The sequence below is a fragment of the Oryctolagus cuniculus genome, chromosome 3, assembly GCF_051225735.1.
Source record: "Oryctolagus cuniculus isolate XC-2025 breed Fujian yellow rabbit chromosome 3, ASM5122573v1, whole genome shotgun sequence".
Lineage (NCBI taxonomy): Eukaryota > Metazoa > Chordata > Mammalia > Lagomorpha > Leporidae > Oryctolagus > Oryctolagus cuniculus.
Window position 1 is genome coordinate 108,793,307 of NC_142869.1, and position 18,672 is coordinate 108,811,978.

The 18,672-nt window shown below is 48.5% G+C and overlaps 1 protein-coding gene across 5 annotated transcripts in view; it reads left to right on the forward strand.

Moving 5' to 3' along the window:
- TMEM163 (transmembrane protein 163) overlaps positions 1 to 18,672 on the forward strand; it is a 262,138-nt gene that overhangs the window by 49,872 nt on the left and 193,594 nt on the right. The window contains exon 1 of one of the 5 annotated variants that reach the window (XM_089329308.1): positions 13,886 to 14,072. The exons of the other annotated variants lie outside the window; for them this stretch is intronic. The gene's annotated coding sequence lies outside the window, so the exon portion shown is untranslated. Of the gene's footprint in view, positions 1 to 13,885; positions 14,073 to 18,672 lie in introns of those variants that run through there. 5 annotated transcript variants of the gene reach the window in all.

Sequence of the window (18,672 nt, forward strand, 5' to 3'; positions counted from 1 at the left end):
GTGGGGGCTGGCACCGTGGCTCACTTGGTTAATCCTCCGCCTGCAGTGCCAGCATCCCATATGGGCGCCAGGTTCTAGTCCTGGTTGCCCCTCTTCCAGTCCAGCTCTCTGCTGTGGCCCTGGAGGGCAGTGGAGGATGGCCCAAGTGCTTGGGCCCCTGCACCCACATGCGAGACCTGGCTCCTGGCTTCGGATCAGTGCAGCGCTGGCCATAGTGGCCATTTGGGGAGTGAACCAACGGAAGGAAGAACTTTCTGTCTCTCTCTCTCACTGTCCATAACTCTACCTGTCAAATAAATTAAAAATATATGCCTAGCTCCAGAATGCATTTGGGCATGTGAAAACCAAATTGGCTGTTTACAGATGTCAGGCTGATTTGTCCCTAGAACAAGGTTCTCATTGGTTACCTGTCCATCTGTCTATTCCACACGCCCTGATTGAGTTTTATTGTGTGCCAGACATGGGTGTCATTGTGGTGGGGATTGGGGAGGAAGGCAGAAGGGATGGTTTGCAAACCAAGAGTATACTGTGGGCGCTGCTCTGCTAAGAGAAGATGGCATGGCTGCCAAGTAATAGGATTTAGAGATGATTCTTCTGTTGCTGTTTGCATTGTGCTGTGTGTGTGTGTGTGTGTGTGTGCGCGTAATGGGGCAAGGTGGCAGAGTTCCTCCAAAGCCTATTGGGACTTGCAGGTGCTTAGTTCAGTTTGCCAAGGACAGAGCTTTGGTGAGAGACACTGCAGGTGATGCAGGGCCAGCCTGCCTGGCATAAAGCACAGGCTGTGTCTGGTACCAAGCGCAGTCCCTGGAGGAAATCAGACTAGAGTGAGGCATGACCCGATGTGTGTGTATGTCAGAGGCCACCCTGCAACTCTGGAGAACAGAGCAGGGTGCCCAGCTGGGCGGCTGTTGGATGTGGGCAGAAAGGAGGGGCTTCTATGAGAGTGGGGTAAAAGCTAGAAGGGCAGAGAAGGTGACCTAGGAAATGACGGTCACTCATGACCCAGGGATCTCACGTCGTTGAGCCACGTGGTTATGAAGATGAGTGAAGGCGCACATGTGCTGTTGCCTCCGTCCAGAACTAGCTGCTGTGCTCTGGTGAACTGTTTTCATTCAACTGGTCCACCATGGTTGTATTGATGATGTATTTGTATCCAGCGCTTACTGTGTGCCAGGTAATCTTCTAAGTTCTTTCCATGTTGACGTGTAGTCCTGGCCACTTTTCCACGGAGAAATGGAAGCATGGAGGGACTAATGACCCGCTCCGAGCCGCACAGCTGGCACATGTGCTTGAACCTGGGCTCTGTGGCTCGAGCACAGTCCCTCCTTGTGCACCCCTGTGCACTGTGCTACACCCTCTCTGGTTCCCTAGACAGGGACGGGTGAACAAGGCTGGGGAAGGAGGCTGTCCCCCCTCTGACGGGGACAGGGAGTGGCCGCTCTCTGCCCAGCAGACAGATAGAGTGCCGGGAAGATGGATAGAAACCTCGCTCTTTAATGTGGTCTGGGATGTGCCTTTGGAAATAGAACACTGGGGAAACAGAACATCAGAATTACAAGCTTTGATGATTTGTTTAACAACAGAAGTGAAAGACTTCTGGGAGAAGGATATTTAGCTAAATTTGACCAGTGACTTTAAAGCCAAAGTTTTTTTTAGCTCCCATTTTTGTGGGTTAAATCCTTTCCTTGATTTTGGTCCTTTTTATTTATTCCTTTTATCTATCCCTGGAGGATAAATATCCATTTGAAATTAAAATTCCATGAAAAGGAAGCAGTAATTATTTAGAAAATAAGCAAAAATCCTTTTGAGACCTTATTTAAAATGTTTTACTGTTTTAAATTTTAAATATTTAAAATTTTAAAATGTTTTGATCTAAGACATTAGGTAGAAAACCTTAGTTTCTCATGTACCCATTTACATAACTCCCAAACAGTCAACTAGGACTTTAGCCATGGGTCTTTCCTAGCCTTCCACCCGCCTGGCACAGAGACAGGTGTTTTCTGGGCCTACTGTATGGCTTGGCCTCTTTGTATTTTGGTTGGAATGAAGATTTGAAGAGCAACTTAAATTCAACTTACTCTGGCAAGTAAAGAGTGGAGTCACTGGGCTTGCTGGGGAAGCCAGAGTGAGTAGTGATGGCCACAGAGCTGGGGTGGGGGTAGGGGCACCCTGCTGGTGAGGCTGTCACCTCTGATAATTTGGGGTGGTGGTAAAAGCTGACAACGAGGAACTGGCAGTTAGAGAGTTTCTGTCTATGGGCTGGCGTTGTGGTGTAGTGGGTTAGCCGCTGCCTGCAACGCTGGCATCCCATATGGGCACCAGGTGTCCCTCTCTCTCTCTCTGTAATTCTGCCTTTCAAATAAATATGTACTTTTTTATTTTAAAGAAAGTTTCTTTCTAGACATGCGCTGCTTAAAAGCTTTGTAAACTTGTGGAAGCCATTAAGTCTCTCTACATCATTTTGATCATTGATAATATAATAGATACATGACCCTCAGTTTGTTTTTCATTTTTAAAAATGCTTTTTTATTTATTTGAGAGAGAGAGAGAGAGAGAGAGATATCTCCCACCCACTGGTTCACTCCCTAAAGGCTCACAATAGCCAAAGCTGGCCGGGTCAAAGCTCAGAACCAGGAACTCCATCCATATCTCCTACATAGGTGGTGGTAGGGACCCATGAGTGTGCAGAGAGCTGGAACTGGAAGCAGAGACGGGACTTGAACCCAGGCACTGCTAGGGGATGCAGGCGTCCCAAGAGGCGTCTTAAGCACTGGCAGATTGCCTGTCCCCTGCCCCTCACTTGTGATTGTTTCCAAGAGAGGTGTCAGAATCAAAGAAGGTGCCTTAGGAAAGATCCTAGCAAGGCCCTGGATCAGTCCACATCTCCTCCCCTCCGGCTCTTCCTTCCAACCCAGCACACTTTGCCACTCCCTGGCACTTGGGTGAAATGGTTCTGACTGTAAATACTCACAGGGGCCAGGCAGGTAGGAAAGTGGCTGAAATGACTGGTGTGAGTAGCACAGTGACACATGCCTGTCACCTCTTGAGAGACCAATCTCACTCTGATGGAAGAAGACTACTCCTAATTTCACGATGCAGGCACCTGAAGTGAGGGAATTTGTCCTGAAGTCTGGGGAATAATCCATGGAGGCTGGGCATGCGTGTGTGTTCCCAGACACACACACGCTAACCACACAGCTGGCTGTGGTGGGTGCATCCATGCTGGGTGACCCTGCCACTTGCTAAAACACCACTGGGGGGGGGGGGCGGTGTCAAACACTGCCACACACTGTGGACCCGCCTGCACTCCTGAGATCCTATGGGCACATCCGTTGTCTTGTAGCTGAAGGTGTTGTGGGCATGAGTAGCTTCTCAGCTTTATCCAGGTCTTGTCTCACACATAGATAAGCATTCCAAGTGCAAGCATTTGTAAGGTGCACATGTTAATAACAAGACGCATTCAAAAGGTGAGAAAGTGAACACCGTGCATGTGTGACTGTGGAGAAATGACCATTAGGAGTGGGCCAGAGGATGGCCCAAAGGGAGACGTGAGGGGAGGAGACCTCCATAGCACCTCCAGCCCTTCCCCGTTGCTGATCCCTTTTATGAGTTTGGGTGGTACCCTTACATGTGTGAAGCCACCTGGGAATTTTGTGATGCCCCTATCAACTTCACATGGAGCTAAATAACCTTCTGTCCCCTTCTTGGTCCTGGATGAGACACAGGGGCATCTTGGGAAGATGGCATCTTGATTGACAGGTAAGAGGATGGCAGTACAGTGGGGCTGTGGCAGGCTTCCAGCTCATTCAGACCTATCTAGCTGCCTGCCTGCTCACCCCAGATCAAAAGGGCTAACGCCTGGCCTGGACTCCACAGCCTGCTCCAACCCTGGATGCCGACACTGTCCCTGTTGGCTGACTGTGGCCGGAGCTCTGTGTGTGTGTGTGTTTTTTTTTTTTTTCTTTCTTTCTTTTTTTTTTTTTTTTTTTTTTTTTTGACAGGCAGAGTGGACAGTGAGAGAGAGAGACAGAGAGAAAGGTCTTCCTTTGCCATTGGTTCACCCTCCAATGGCTGCCGCAGCTGGCGTGCTGTGGCTGGTGCGCCACGCTGATCCGATGGCAGGAGCCAGGTGCTTCTCCTGGTCTCCCATGGGGTGCAGGGCCCAAGCACTTGGGCCATCCTCCACTGCTGTCCCTGGCCACAACAGAGAGCTGGCCTGGAAGAGGGGCAACCGGGACAGAATCCGGCACCCCGACCGGGACTAGAGCCCGGTGTGCCGGCGCCGCAAAGTGGAGGATTAACCTAGTGAGCCGCGGCGCTGGCCATGAGCTCTGTTGTTAAGCATCCTGGTTGTCACCTCTGTGTCCCCGCCCGTTACTTTCCTGTGTGTGGAGATGTGTTGGAGGAGGTTTTTTGCTTGGATGAAGGTTGCCAGGTCAGCACTGAAGTAGCAGTTGTTCTCAAATACAGTAGCCTCATTAAAATGTAGCTCATCTACTTGAGGTTAGAACAAAACAGCTCGATCGAGATTCGTTTTAAAGCAATTAAAGCCAGTAACTCGGAAGGATTAATTTATTCGGCAGGCATGTATTGATCCTCGACTTTGCGCTCAGAGAAATCAGAACGCATCCCCAACGTACCGTGAGTGTGCCGGGCCTGCTGTTGAATTTGGCACCTGGCAGCTCGGTGTCCCTGCTGTACTTCCTGTTGTACAGGTTCTCTGTGTTTTCCTTGGGATGAGCACATCAGGAGCAACCTGGGACAGAGCCTGTGAGTAGCTGGCGTGGGTTCTGCTCCAGCCTCCAGCCTCCAGCCTCTCTATTGGTCAGCCAGTACAACCACAGCATGTCATTTATCCCAGTGCAGAGAAGTGACATGTACATGTGAATAGCCCCACGATGTCATGTCACTTAAAATACACAGAGGCCTTTTCCTGTTCTTCAGGGAACTGTTTGTAACCCTTGATGTCTGAAAAGGCTGCCGAAGAGAGTAACAAATCCACATGCTGCTCTGTCGACCTTGAGCCTTGGGGAACATCTGCCTGGATTGCACAGTGAGGTTCCTCTGTGTCCTGGCACAGACCTCTGCAGTGAAACCCGAGAGCTGATAGAGGCACGTGATGGCTCCCTTTACCCATGGGTGTTTGCTGCCAGACCACTGTTAAAGAAACAGTGGCTCAGTGTTCAAGCCCAGGGAGGCAGACACCTTCGCGATGGGTCGACATAAGGACCACGGCAGTGGGGTCTTGCAGTGGGAGAGAGATTCGGTTCTACTTTTTTCTTTTTTAACAGATTCAGCATTCTGATTTTTAAAAAAGATTTTTTTTTTTTTATTTGAGAGGTAGAGTTACAGACAGTGAGAGGGAGTGACAGAGAGAAAGGTCTTCCTTCCGTTGGTTCACTCCCCAGATGGCCCCAATGGCTGGAGCTGCGCCAATCTGAAGCCAGGAGCCAGGAGCTTCTTCCAGGTCTTCCATGTGGTGCAGGGGCCCAAGGACTTGGGCCATCTTCTACTGCTTTCCCAGGCCATAGCAGAGAGCTGGATCAGAAGAGGAGCAGCTGGGACTAGAACCAACGCCCATATGGGATGCTGGCCCTGCAGGCAGAGGATTAACCTGCTGAGCCAGGGCTCTGGCCCCTCGGCTCTACTTTAAATGCAGCATGGGCAGGTGGGGATTTATGGCCAAGGAGCAGGGTGGGAGTCGTCAGTGGAAGATAACTGAGAGGAAACATCATGGGTAAGGGGGCTTCTGCCTTAACAGCATGGTTGGTGGCTGAGGACCTGCTGGGGTGAGCTGACATTACCTGCGGGATGGTGGAGGATGGGTTTTCTTAGTCAACTGACTCCTCACAGTTCTTTGCTGAGACCAGATTTTACCTAGAAGGGTGCAGATGGGCCCATTAGAAGATTCAGAAAACTGACTTTAAATGTTTGGCCAAGCAAAGATATCTGTGTCATTAGGGAAGGGACAGATGTGACAAAAATGATTTTAAATAGTCCAGTTTAGGGGCTGGCATTGTGGCACTGTGGGCGAAACTGCTGCCTGTGACATTGGCATCCCACATGTGCATTGGTTCAAGTCCCAGCTGCTCTACTTCCCATCCAGCTCCCTGCTAATGCCCTTGTGAAAGCAGCAGATGATGGCCTGAGTACTTGGGCCTCTGCCACCCACATGGGCGACCCAGATGGAGTTTCTGGCTCTTGGCGTTTGCCTAGTTCAGCCCTGGCTGTTAGAGCCATTTAGGCAGTGAACCAGCAGATGGAAGGTCGATTTCTCTCTCTGTCACTCTGCCTTTCAAATAAACAAATAAATCTGAAAAACATAGCCCAGTATAGAAGTAGGAAATGGACAGTCTGGACCCGAGACTGCTGCATCAATTAGCTTGGGATCGATCTGCTTTCCTGAGATCAGAAAGAAACCACGCCAGGAGAGGGTGCTGCAGGTGGAGCAGGTGCTGCAGGTGTTGGCAGTGGGCAGCTGCCTGGGGCGCGGAGGGGCTGCTTCTTGGGCTGCAGTGACTCCTTGCTGTTGTGAGAACGAAGGGTGTCCGCTCCCTCCTCTGGTGGCAGTGGAAGGGCTGCTGTCTCTTTCATTATGAACAGGGAACCCAGCAATACTTTCGTTTAGGGAGAGATGACCTAGCTACCTTTTTTTTTTTTCTCACAACATTATAGTTTAAAAGTAACACAGCCTTTTTGACACTTGGAAAAGAATCCTCTACTCTTCCATATTGCAATAGCAGCCAGTTTTTAATATTTTATGTTCACCTCATCATCTTTCTTAATCCATTTTAAAAACCATGTAGCTATCTGTGGTCATCTTATACAGACAATTTTGTATTCAACTGCTTTGGGGTGACCTTATTACAAAAAGACCATTCAGAGATTAAAGCTGTCAATCCTACCCCCAAGATGAAATTGCCTTTTTTCTTTTACTTGTAAAATCAATATATGGTGTAGTTTAAAAAAAAATCAAATTGTGGGGCCGGTGCTGTAGTGTAGTGGATAAAGCCACTGCCTGCAGTGCTGGCATCCCATGTGGGTGCCGGTTCGAGACCTGGCTACTCCACTTCCGATCCAGCTCTCTGCTATGGCCCGGGAAAGCAGTGGAAGATGGCCCAAGTCCCTGGAACCCTGCACCCGATGCGAAGACCCAGAGGAAGCTCCTGGCTTCTGGCTTCTGATCAGCCCAGCTCTGACTGTTGTGGCCATTTGGGGAGTGAACCAGTGGGCTCACTTCTCTGCTTCTCTGTAACTTTGCCTTTCAAATAAATAAATCAATCTTAAAAAAAAAAAAAACAACAACAAAAAAACCTGTGTTCAACTATCATAGTTTTTTTTAATGATTTGAGAGGCCACTGCGGCCTTTATTTTCATCTCCCCCATGCCTTTATCTGTGTAGATTGCAGTTAGCTTTTTTTATATAGTGTTTGTCTTACCAGGGATGTGGTTTTGTTCCTAGGGAGGAAAATGGGGAGGTCAGGTGCCTTTAAAAATAGCCCCTGGTGGCAGTCCCCGGGGCTTCTCTTCCTCCTGCAGCCTCTGTGCCATTGTGCAGATCTGGATCGTCTTCAAAGCCGTCATTCTCTGTGCAGCCAAAGCTGGAGCGGCTGTGGGCGGAAGAGAGAGGAGCGGGGTCGCTGGAAGTGGCCTGCTTTGATTCTGGAGCATCACAAATTGCACTAGTGAAATTTGGACATCTTACTGGCATTTTCCATCTCTTCCTCCTGGGCTGGATATGTCTGGTTGAAATGTCTTTTTCAGAGACTTGTAGAAAAAAAAAAGCTGGCAGAAAGCATTGGATGTGTTGAATTTCCCTGTCTTTTTTCTCAACCTTTCGATGGTGTTGTCTCGATTCTACAGTCACAGGGAGGTAGTTTCTTTCGGTTAAGTTTCTTGTTTAGCTCTGCCTTCTACAGTGCTGAGCGCCTATGGTCTGTTCATCTCAAATATTTTTATATTTTAAAACATATGGTTGATATTGACAGAATTTATGTGAAATGTTGATTTGTGAAATTTATGTGAAATATCCAGAATAGGGGAATGTGTAAAGACAGGAAGAGTTAGCATGGGGATGTTGGGGGAAAGTGAGAGGCTACTTCTAAGGGCTGAAAAGTCTCTTTTTTGGAATAATGAAAATGTTCTGAAGTTGAATGTATTGGCTGTACAACTGTGAGTTCACTAAAAATCATCGCATTGTAAGCTTTGAGTCAATGAATCATGTGATGTGTGAATTATATCTCTATAAAGCTGTTAGAAGAAATACGTATAAATCCATGGGTGTCCACTGCAGTGCTAAACAGTATGGTTGACTCATTGGAACAGCCTGTCCTTTGAAGAGGGAAAATGTGGAAAGAAGGCTTTGCCCCTAACAGTGAGTGGAGTTTCAGGCATCTAGAGATCACTTTGTATTATTTATTTTTTGAGCAAGGATGGAAGGATGCTTGGATTGTGAACTGGAGTGCACAGACTCATGAAAGCGGATGGTTCAACTTTCAGGATTTTTGCAAACTGGCGGGCATCAGGTTGGTATTTGAAATTGGCAGTGGGATGGGTGTGTTGACACCAGGGACATTGACAAAGCTGCAGCCAGCGCCGCCTCTTCTTTGCTATCGCACCACTGGCCCCACGCCCGGCACCTCACATCGCAGAAGCCGGTTCTCCTCACCATTGAATTAAGGGCTGAGTGAGGTCAGGAGAACTGACCATGGGACTGTGTCAGGCTCCCCAGTTCCAGTTCCATCTGTGGAAGGTGTCTGGCTAACGTGTGTTTGGGGACTGGGGGCTACCCTGAGGGGTCTTCTTGCTTTTTGGGAGCCGTGCTCTGTGAGATGCCTGCCAGCAGTCAGTGATTGCTCTTGAACACCTTTTTTCCTTTGGAGAAGTAAAATTTTCACTCCCAAATTCTGGGACCATTACTTGGAGGCCACCCTATTGTGATTGTAATAGAAATTTGCCACAATAACTTGAAATGAAGCAACAGAACCCGCTATATTTCTTATTCATCTTCTTTAATTAATTCAATCAGATTTAGGCTTACATCTCTCTAAGTCATTTTTTTCCCCGACAGGAAATATATGAATTATTCATATCCCTCCCATTATGAGCTGGGCATATCAGTCCCTTGAGAAATTAAGGTTCCATGTCTGACTGCTGTTCCCATGTGTTCGTTTGTCAACATCTCTCAGTGACATTAGTAATTAGATAGTCAGCCACCCTGGAAATTGTGGAAATAATAGAGGTTTGGGGAGAACCTTATGTGATCCAACTAGCTAAAGTTTAAACCCAGAAAGAACTCTTATTATGTCTACATACATGGTTGATTTTTTTTTGTATTTAAAGAAGGGTAGCTCAATGATGTGAGTATTCTATTAAATTTTACTAATATTTGTTCTGATTTTCCACCCTTTTTGGTAATGATTAAAAGGACATTAACACAGAAGCTTTTCTGAGAATGAATCTTTTCCCCAGTTGGAAATGTACTCATGCATTTCTTTTTGATGGCTCATACTGTGAAATTCAGTTATATGGAGAAAGTTAAAGCTGACACCTAGTCATTTCTTCAAGAAAAGAACAGTGGATACCTTTCCATTAACTTAGGGTGATACCTGTGATCTAGTGTACAAAGGGTCTTCCAAAGGAAAATGTATACTATGAAAAAAAACTGTGCATGGATTTCCATTTTTTTTGTACTCAAATGAGTTTCTTCTAACTCAGTTTCCATGAACTTTTTGAAGTACTCTTGGTAGTAAGAGCAAAAGTCAGGTTAGTGAGCAGTGTGTATAATAGTATATGCTCTATGTATAGAAAATTCACCCTGAAATATGGAAGAATTTTTACACTTGCCAAAAGTGTGTGTTTGTGTGTGTATGAGTGAGCAGAAGACAAAGAGCCACCTTTCCCTTCCTGGTGGCTGCGAGGTGCTTCTTGGGGTGTAGGCACCGTGGTGTATGGAGCCAGTCGCCTATTGATGGGTGCTCGGGATATTAGAATTCAAGAGCTCTAAATAGCCATGTCATAAGAATGCAGAATAATCTAGTCCTCTGTAGTACTTTGTATGACTTTCCTATTGCTGCTGCTACAGATGACCACAAACACGGTGCCTTAAAACAACACAAAGGTATTGTGTTACAGTTCCGGAGGTCAGAAGACCACCATCTGTCTCGGTGGGCTAAGGTCAAGGTGCTGGCAGCACTGCCTTCCTTCTGGAGAATTTGCTTTTTGCCTTTTCCAGTTTCCAGAAGCTGCTTCCAAGGTCACCGTTTATCTGGCACTTGTGCTACTCCAACCCCTGCTTCCATGGCTCATCTTCTCTGACGCTCCTGCCTCCCTGTCCCCTGAGGAGCATCCCACAGTGCTCTTGGGTCTACCTGGAGAATCCAGGACTATCTCAAGATCCTTACCTTAATCACATCTGCAACGTCCCTTTAGCCATGCACCGCGATGAATCCACAGGCTCTAGCTGAGCATGTGGGCATCTTTGGGAAGCATTGTTTTATCTACCACACGACTTCAGATGCACTGCTAGTTTATTGTGGGCTTGATCGTCTTGTTGAACGCATTTCCACGTCTGAGCATTGCACAGTTTTCTGCTTTTCAAGGGGAGGGGAACTTGGGAAAGAATGCGGGATGATGGGGGACCTTCAGGGCATTCTTAGTGCCTGACCTCAGGTGTAGGGTGGGAAGTAGCTAGAGATGAAGGTGGACGTGGAGTTGTAGCCCCGCTGACCAGTCCTTGTATAAACTTATGAAATGGCATTGTATCTGGTGGTTCAGGATTTCTTGTTCCTGGGTTGACATAAGGACACCAGGGATTCCTGTGCCATTTGACCTTGCCTGTAAAATTTTAGGCATGTGTGCATTTTCGATGGAGAGGGACTATGAGATTTATCATATTATTATGGAATTTGTGAGTCAAAAATTCAGTGCTGCAGCTGTGGATGATGGCGTTTCTCTGAAAAACTTTAGGGAAATGACACGATTAAGTTTACAGCTTGGAAAACTGGCCCTGGACATGGGTTAGGGTACTTGAGTAGAGGCAGGGACATCCTTAGGATGCCCCCACTACAATGGGGACCAGAGAAGAGGAGTATGGGTCAGGCAGTGGGAACAGAGAAGTGGGGCTGGGTGTAAGGTAGCTGGAGGGAGTAGAACTGGCAGAACTTGGATATCTGCCTGGCTGAGCAGGGTAACTGGCTAGCCAGCTGGATGGAGGAAGGCCGTATGAGTGGACTTAGAGAATATAGGATGGTTTAGGGGTTATTGTGGGATGGGTGAAGGCGAAAAAATCAGTGTTGTTTATATCATGAGGACCTCTGGGACATTGAAATGGAGGTGTGTAGTGTTCAGTATGTGATCATAACAGTTTCTAAGGTATGGACACACAGAAATTCATAAACCATCTCTCTGTATTTTTGTTTGTCCTTATCTGATACCCCTCTACCCTATTGCTCCGCAGTGAAGTTAACTCTTAAAATGATCAGGACTTAGATTATTTAAAATTTTTTTGAGAAAGATGTATTTATGTATCTATTTATTTGGAAGATAGATAAATAGATAGATAGATAGAGATATCTCATCTACTGGTTCATTTCCTAAATACCTATAACTGCCAGGGCTGGGTCAGGCTGAAGCCAGGAGCCCCGAGCTCCATTTGGGACTCCCACAGGGGTGGCAGGAATGCAAGTACATGGACCATCATCCACTGCCTCCCAGGCTCGTAAGCAGGAAACTGGATTGGAAGAGCAGAGTAACTGGAACTCTAACCGGCATTCTGAAATTGGATACTGTTTAGCCTGCTGCACCACAGTGCCTGCCTGAGGAATTTTTTTAAAGACTGGAGTAGCAACAGGTAATAAGGGGTGTGTGTGTGTGTGTGTGTGTGTGTTAAACCAATAAGCAGGCTGGGTTCTGAGCACTGGCATTTATTAACTTAATACATCCTCAGAGTAAGAGTTTGCTTTTATGATGCCATTTTACAGATGAGGCAGCCCAATTCCAGAGAGGCTGAGTAACTTGCCCTGAGTTGCACAGCTAGCGAGGAGGAAAGCTAGGCTTTACGCCCTGATAGGCAGGTGTGGCTGTAAAGCCCGTATCAGGCCCATCAGGGGTGGGACTCATGCAGCTGCTGTGTTCCTTCCGCTCTGCCCCGTCATCCTCATCATTCCAGGGAGGTGGGGAGTTGAGTGGGCCTATTGGGGATGGTTAATGATGGGTGGCATTTCCATTTCAAAGCCAGTGATGGGAAGAAAGGGATCTCAGGACCCAGTAGCTGGTGCATGTCAGCGAGGGGCAGAGAGCTGCAGCAGCCCTCGGTGGGGACCATGGAGGGATGCCTCGGTCACCAGCCGTGGGCACAGTGATCAGTGTGCTCCTGTGTAGCCGGAGGGGTGCCGGCCACTGGAGAGGGAGTGTGGTCCTTGGGCATCCGTGGCTGGGTTCACGTAGTGTGGGAAGAAGTGGTAGCGACTGATCCTAGAGTCTGCAGGAGCCAGGAATTGGGGAGGGGGCGGGTCTCCACCCTGACAGCATGGCATGGGTCCGCTGAACCACGTTGCTAATAACCACGATTCTGAAACCCAGGCAGGGTTCACGGCCTTTGTTGAGAGCTAGCGCTGCAGGTGAGGAAGGAGAAGGGACGCTGGCCTAGTCCCCAGCTGCAGAGCTGGCCGAATGGGAGTACAGAGCCCACCTCCAAGGGAAGCTTTAAAAGCAGCAAGAGGTGCGAGGATCAGAGCTTCTGCAGGACAGGTCTGCGCGCCTGCCTTCCTGTAGGAAGAGGAAGACGAGAAAAGAGCCAACGCGTCTCAGATGGGCATTTTGTGTACGCAGGCACTGCTGTGGTGTTGGTTTCAAAGTCCTTTAACATCAGGGACTTCCCGTCACGCCAGCAGCTCTCTATGGAAAGGTTTCCAGTTACCAAGGGGAGCAGGTGATCTCAGGGTCTAGCCTAACTCACTCAAGAGGCCAGGCTGCCTTAGGTTGTCTGGTAGTGAAGTTTCTGGCTCCGGGACATGCCTCTTCCTCTTTTTCCTTCCTCTCTTTGTGTGTCCTTTGCGATTCTTGCCCTGGGCTATTGGATTTGACCAAGCTTTGGCCAACTCAGTGAAGGTCACCAGCCTTGCTTTGCTTTTATTTATAACGAAGCCGGCCTCACGCTGGGTTTTCAGAGGTCTGCTCTGTGATGTGGCTGTCAGGGTGGAGGAAGGCGTGCACGAGAAGGCATGGGGGAGCCCCCCACCCCATGGTCTGGCTCTGCTGCTCCCCAACTCAGTACTGGAGGATTGCTCGTGTCCAGCTGTGACGGTGGCCCAGCGCCCCTTTGAAATGCCACACGGTCTCTTGAGTGACCTTGAGAGAGGGATTGTGCAATTCTCAAGATCTTCCAGTAAAAATTTAAACACTTACTATTTTTTTTTTTTTTTTGAAAAAGGTGCGGTTGACTCTAGTAGGAGGTAGGGTTGTGACATTCAAGGCTGACAAGATGTTCTAAAGCTGGCCAGGAGGTGAGAAGGTGTGAACTCTTGGAGAGGGGTGGTGCCTGCTGGAGAGCCCAGTTTCCCTCACGGAGCCAAAAGAAAAGGAGGCGGAGGCAGCCAGCCGGGGCTCTGGATCCTTGTTTGTTCTTTCCTGTGGGGCTGGAGGTAGAACTAGGTCTAGAGAGATGCCCAGGCCATCGGCCAAGAGGGGAGGGACTCGCCCAGGGGAAGAGGCAGCTCCGGAGCATGTCCGCCTTGGGAGCAGCATCAGAAGTGGTTGGTGTTTGCTCTGGGGAGGGAGGCGGTCCCTCCAGTGCCAGCACATCCTGGAAGTGACCAAGAGACTTCTTTTCACTCCCCGCCCCTCCTGCTCTTCAGAAGTGAAGGGCAGCAGCCCTGGGCGCCGCTCTCCTGGCAGCAGCTGTGCGGAGGCAGAGGCTGCTGGGTGCTCCGGCTTCTGGCTTGATTCTCCGCTAGCCGGGCTGGAGGCTGCGAGGCAGTGAGTCTCCGGGTGGCATAGTTCCTGTAGGGAACGTGGTTCTCAGTCGCTGAGTGCAGAAAGGGCCCCAGTGGCTGGGTTTTCACCTTCCACGTGTGAGTACAGGCCCTTCTTGCCTTTTAAAGAAAAGAATGCAGGGGCTGGCGCTGTGGCGTGGGTGGGTAAAGCTGCCACCTGACGCCAGCATCCCATAGGGGCGCTGGTTTGTATCCTGGATGCTCCGCTTCTGATCCAGCTCCCTGCTAATGCACCTGGGAAAAGTATTAGAGGATGGTCCAGGTGCTTGGAAGAAGCTCCTGGCCCCAGCTTAGGCCTGGTCCAGTGGTGGCCATTGCAGCCATATAGGCATATGGGGGATGAACCACTGGATGGAAGATCTCTCTCTCTCTGCCTATCTATCCCTATCTCTCTCTATCGCTGACTTTCAAGTAAACAAACCTTAAAAAAAATTATGTATTCACTTTGCCCCTTTGGTGTGTTGTTTTATGGCTGGGTTCCTAGGCGATCATATCTAAAACATATGTGCTTACCGTGTGTGGGCCTGTGTGGTGGTATGGAGGGAAAAAAGGCACCAGAAAGCCCATTTTTTAAAAAAATTTTATTTAGTAAATATAAATTTTCAGTTTATGGATTACAATGATTTCCCTCCCATAACTTCCCTTCCACCCGCACCCCTCCCCTCTCCTGCTTCCTCTCCCATTCCATTCACATCAAGATTCATTTTCAATTATCTTTATATACAGAAGATCGATTTAGTATATATTAAGTAAAGATTTCATCAGTTTGCACCCACACAGAAACATAAAGTGTAAAATACTGTTTCAGTACTAGTTATAGCATTACTTCACATTGGGCAACACATTAAGGACAGAGATCCCACATGAGGAGTAAGTACACAATGACTCCTGTTGTTGACTTAACAATTTGACACTCTTGTTTATGGTGTCAGTAATCTCCCTAGGCTCTAGTCATGAGTTGCCAAGGCTATGGAAGCCTTTTGAGTTCACCAACTCTGATCTTATTTAGACAAGGTCATAGTCAAAGTGGAAGTTCTCTCCTTCCTTCAGAGAAAGGTACCTCCTTCTTTGATGGCCTGTTCTTTCTACTGGGATCTCACTTGCAGAGATCTTTCATTTAGGGTTTTGCTTTTTTTTTTTTTTTTTTTTTTTGCCAGAGTGTCTTGGCTTTCCATGCCTAAAATACTCTCATGGGCTCTTCAGCCAGATCTGAATGCCTTAAGGGCTGATTCTGAGGCCAGAGTGCTGTTTAGGACATCTTCCATTCTATGAGTCTGCTGTGTATCCTGCTTCCCATGTTGGATCGTTCTCTCCCTTTTTGATTCTACCAGTTAGTATTAGCAGACACTAGTCTTGTTTGTGTGATCCCTTTGACTCTTAGACCTATCAGTGTGATCAATTGTGACCTGAAATTGATCACTTGGACTAGTGAGATGGCATTGGTGCATGCAACCTTGATGGGATTATATTAGGATCCCCTGGCACATTTCTAACTCCACCATTTGGGGCAAGTCCGATTGAAGATGTCCCAAATTGTACATTTCCTCCCTCTCTTATTCCCACTCTTATATTTAACAGGGATCACTTTTCAGTTAAATTTAAATACCTAAGAATAATTATTTGTTAATTACAGAGTTCAACCAATAGTATTAACTAGAACCAAAAAAAAATACTAAAAGGGATAAAGTATTAAATTGTACATCAACAGTCAGGACAAGGGCTGATCAAGTCACCATTTCTCATAGAAAGCCCATTTTTCGTAACTTTTGTGTTCTTTTTTTTATTTTTTGACAGGCAGAGTGGACAGTGAGAGAGAGAGACAGAGAGAAAGGTCTTCCTTTGCCGTTGGTTCACCCTCCAATGGCCGCTGCGGCTGGCGTGCTGCGGCCGGCGCACCGCGCTGATCCGATGGCAGGAGCCAGGTGCTTCTCCAGGTCTCCCATGCGGGTGCAGGGCTCAAGCACTTGGGCCATCCTCCACTGCACTCCCGGGCCACAGCAGAGAGCTGGCCTGGAAGAGGGGCAACCGGGACAGAATCCGGCGCCCCGACCAGGACTAGAACCCGGTTTGCTAGCGCTGCAAGGCGGAGGATTAGCTTAGTGAGCTGCGGCGCCGGCTACTTTTGTATTCTTTAGTGGAAGAGGAACCAGAGCTGACAGAGAAATGAGGACCGGCTGCCTGGGACTCGGGCTTGGGCTCTGAGCAGTTGGGAGGCTGTTAAGGCCAATGGACGAGGGATAAGGCTCTGTAGACCCCACCCCTGCCCTCAGTCCTTCCCCTGCTTCCCCTCGGCACCAACCGTGCCACTTCAGTGCGGGGGAGATGTGCCCTGGAGCGAATGTGGGTGAATTCTTGGCTCATTCCAGGAGCTGGTTGTGTGCTGACTGGGACAAAGGGTCATCAGGTAGCAGTGGCTTCCAGTTTGAGGGACAGCTTTTTTGGGCTTGGGTTTTTCATGTTCCATCCTTACAGCTTTGGTTCTGCTTCCGCTTGCTACTAGTGGGCCATTTGTTTCTATGGTTTGGAGGGTGTTGATCTTGACCCCTCAGAGTCACTCAGCTTCAGCGAACATTTGCAGATGGAGAAAGTGAGACACACAGGTGTTGCGGCTGCGGGCAGAGCCGGGCCCTCACACTGGAGCTCCAGCGGCTGGCCTGACACTTTATTCACAAAGGTCTTTAGAAGAAGACATCATAGATGGCACTGGATGTGTTTAGGTGATAGTGGTGGATTTTAACCGTTAGATTTTTTCTTCTTCCCATCACAGGAGATGGAATGATTAACTGTTCACCATGTGACTCATTGAATAACACATGAGCACTTTAGCTTAATGAGTATTTTCTTCCAAGTTGTCGCTCTGGGAGAATTCATATGATGTTGTCTTTGCCTCCAATGTGTCACTTTTCCTTTGCAGATGCTTTTAGAAGCTGTTCTGTGTTTGGCATATAGGTTCAGCTGCTACGGGAGACCACACATGGTCATGGCGTAAACCTACAGCCCAGGCCTGCCCTGTCCAGGGCTGCCGCAGTGACTGCAGGGTGTCAGAGATGCTGGTCCCTTCCTTTTTGTCCTGTTTTCTCTAGAAGGTTGACTGCATTAGATGGGTTTCCGGTTTCTCAATTCCATGTCCACTGTGTCCAAAAAGGAAGGAGAGTGCTTGGCCATTCTCTGTAATCACTTGGAGAGACGGCAGCCCCCACTCACACCATCTGATGACCACCTCTGCTGCAAGGAAGCCTGGAAGTAGTCTTTATTCTAGATACCACGTGCCCAGCTGAGAACCAGGGTCCCCTTGCTACAGGAAAAAGAGGGAAAAATACTGAATTACTGTGTGTGAGCCCCTGTTGGAGGATGACCGGCCTCTGCTACATCCTGTTCTGTTTGTCCTGAGAATGAGAAGGAGCGTACTTTGGGTGTAGGTCTGATTTGGGTACCGTTGACCTTTTGAGCCACGTCTGGGGAATGAGGAGGTTTGAGCTGTAGGCCACTGGGATCACCAAGGGGCGACCACGAGAGGCGAGTGGATGCCTCTAGTGTGCCTGCCACCAGCCTCTGGAGGCGCTCGCATCACAGGAGGGCTCTGGAGTTGCTGTGGGGTGTAGAAGCTTCGATGGGGCAGAAGACAGCCAGGAAGATGGTTCTGAAAGGGCGCTCGGTCCACATGTGTTCTGGCGACTGTTTACATGTATTGCACGCTTCCCGTGTGTGAGATGGCATTTGGTATGTGGGTGATCTCCTTTAATCCTCATACCACCCTTACGTGGCAGGCAGATACGATTATGATGTCCTTTTTATAGGGGAGGAAGCAGGAGTCAGTTGCTCTAGGCTGCGAACTGAGGAGTTAGTACAGCTAGGATTTGAATCCCGGCAGTCTCTGCTCTTAACTGTATATGAATGTTTATCTTGTGATGATGAAGGCCCAGGTTCCCTTCTCGCACTTGGTTCTAAAACAGGGACAGCTGGGCTTACCCCACCTCCCAGACAGGGCCAGGAGGACTCCTCTCTGGAGCAGTTCTCTCTGCTGCGGCAGTGAGGAAGGAGAGGGCACCCAGGAGGGGCTTTCAGGGCAGAGGAGGTGGGCTCCATGGAGCCAGCAGGAGGAATGGACTCTGAGTGTGGAATGGGGTAGATGGATGTGTGTGCAGGAGAGCCGTGAGAAATGGGACCAGAGAGGTGGGCAGGGGCAGATGCTGGAGGAGTTTCTGGGGTGTGCCGGGGACATTGGGTTTTGTTTTATGGCAGTTAGGACTGTGATATTGTTGTGGGGTGGCCCCTGGCTAAGCTTGGTCTGGTTCTTCCCTCCATTGCAAGAAGGAATTCAAGGCAGAGATGTAGGAAAAGGTGAACAGACAGGAACATTTATTTAAAGGGAAAACACACACTCAGGATTGAGAGCAGGCAGGCTTGAGAGAGAAACACCTGGCTTTAACAAGGGTTGGAGCTGTCTTTTTATACTGTCAGGAGGCATAATGGGTGGTATCTGGGCTGAGGCTTAATTTACTATTCTAAGGGGGCGGAGTTTGGGACAGGGCTTGAATGCTGCCCATTGCTATCCCCCTTTTTGGAAATTTTGGAAATGTCGTGGTGTCAGGTGCATGATGGGAGTGTCAGTGTCAGACGTGGTTATTTTATTTTATTTTTATTATTATTTTTTTTTGGACAGGCAGAGTGGACAGTG